The 2,146-nt window shown below is 37.7% G+C and overlaps 1 pseudogene across 1 annotated transcript; it reads right to left on the bottom strand.

Annotated features, from left to right (window-relative positions):
* Positions 1–745: 745 nt before the first annotated feature.
* LOC308560682 (thiamine pyrophosphokinase 1 pseudogene) lies at positions 746–1,478 on the bottom strand (annotated as a pseudogene). The gene has a single exon. The product of its transcript is annotated as a thiamine pyrophosphokinase 1 pseudogene (transcript).
* Positions 1,479–2,146: the final 668 nt, after the last annotated feature.

Genomic DNA, 2,146 nt, shown 5'->3' with positions numbered 1-2,146 from the left:
TGGTTGGAGTTTCCATCTGATGCGCCAAGGTTGTGGGTTCCATTCCCTGGTTAGGACACATATAAGCATCAATCAATAAATGCATAAGTTGGTAGAGCAACAAATTGATATTTATCTTTCTCTCCTTCCCTCTCTCTCTCTCTAATCAATCAGTCAATCAATAAAATAAATAAATAAATAATGAAAGACAATACCAAAGATGGTAATAAGGTGAAAGTAAAATGGTGCAGTTCTAGCATCTCAATATGGAAAAAAAAATTTTTCTGTATTATACAAAGGAATCTGATATTAATAGATGCTCAGAAGTAGCCCTTGGTGTTAAGCATTTAAAGGTGTGCAGAAGGAGGTTTATGTGTTAAATACCAAAGAGCCTCAACTGAGCCTTCTCAGCTTCAAAATTAAAGCAGATTTTTAGGATGGATGAGATGGTTAATAAATTAAGGATAATCAGCATTGAATTGTATCATTGGGATGATCCACATTAGTTTTCCAACTGAATGTAATAGAGCTTACTTATTTTCTTAAAAAATTATGAAAAACTAATTTATAGTGATTCCCCCCTCATTATAAAACTGAGATCTGTCACTTATGTTAACTGAATTATTTAGACATTAACATCTTTAAAATTAGTGGGTTTTCCACAGGGGCACTTAGATTCCTGCAAACCAAGGGGTACTGTCCTAGTTGCTCAATAGTCGGCAGATGAGGTAAGTTGGAGGCACAGCTATGAATGCCAGTCTCTGAGTCAGTTTTTGATGGCCATGGTCCAGAGGGGTGGGTGGTCCATTTCCATGGACGCAATACCAGATCCATCATAGGTACTGGAAGTGCTCACTAGTGTTCCAAAACTGAGAACATGATTTGTGAGGCTCCACTTTAGGCCCACTGTCCTAACCTGACTGCAAGGCTGTCCAGCAGGAACAAGGCCACATCAACCACCTTCCATTCCAGAGTCTACATGCAATTTGTACTTTCATGGTGGGAAAAGGTAGATGAGAGGTTCCTCTTGGATGATTATAATTGGCAAAGAATTGATGTGAGTCTCTTGGAATAAAGTGCTCACAGATGTCATGATCTGATCAAAATGCCCAGCAAGTCCTCCCAGTGTCAAGGTCACATCTACCTGTAGGTCTTTTCCTTCTATCTTCTTTTGGAGCACATCAAGGCACTTGGTAAAGTCAGTATGGTCTTGAATGGGAGTTGAAATAAGCTCACATCCTTAATAGCATAGTATTCTCTAACTTCAGGCCTAATAGAATCAAAGTCCCCACTGATGAATTCAGGCAAAAAGCCTTCGCTCTCTCCTTTGGTGATATCATATAAAAGTGGTTGGCTCCTCCATCAGCACAGGCTCTTAAAAGAGCTTTGCTCCAAAGATGACAAAAACTTTTGTCCAAAGGCTGATTTAGAATCACAAGGCAAAATTTCAGGTTTCCAGTGGAAAGCAGGGGTTCCAGCAGGGTAAAGGCATGTTCCATATAAGATTATTGTCCCACAATGGGGGATGGAGCCACCAGCAGTGGGTGAGCAGACTGAGGGAGAGACTGACATTGCTCAGATGTCAGATGAGATGAGAGATCAATCACTGCCCATAGAATCCCCTTGTTTCTATAAACAGGAAACTACTCTGAGATTTCAGCCAGCAATAAAAATCTAAATCTTCGTTCTCCATCTGCAAAGAACCAAATTCTACTAACAAACCAAATGTGCAGAAAAAATGATTCTTCCTTAAACTTTAGAAAGAAATGCAGTCTACTAACACCTTTATTTTAGTCTGCTGAGATTTGTACCATTTCTAATCTAAACGACAATAAAAAATCCATTTGCATTATGTTAAGTCACAAAGCTTGTGGTCATTTGTTGTAACACCAATATAAAACTAATATGCCCACGTAACAAATAGTAAAAACTTTCCTAATTAGAATGACCTTTGTTGCATCCCATAGGTTTTGGTAGGTTGTATTTTTATTTTTATATTTCTCAACATTTGTTTTCCTCCACTGATTCCTTCTTTGACCCTTTGGTTGTTCACTAGCATCTTGTTTAATCTCCACATATTTATGCATTTTCCATTTTTCTTTATTTAATTGATTTCTAATTTCATACCATTGTGATCAGAAAATATACTGGATATAATTTCAGTCTT

Source organism: Miniopterus schreibersii, assembly GCF_964146895.1.
Source record: "Miniopterus schreibersii genome assembly, chromosome: 8".
NCBI lineage: Eukaryota > Metazoa > Chordata > Mammalia > Chiroptera > Miniopteridae > Miniopterus > Miniopterus schreibersii.
The sequence above is the reverse complement of the archived record's forward strand: the minus strand, read 5'-3'. Positions and strand labels throughout refer to the sequence as shown.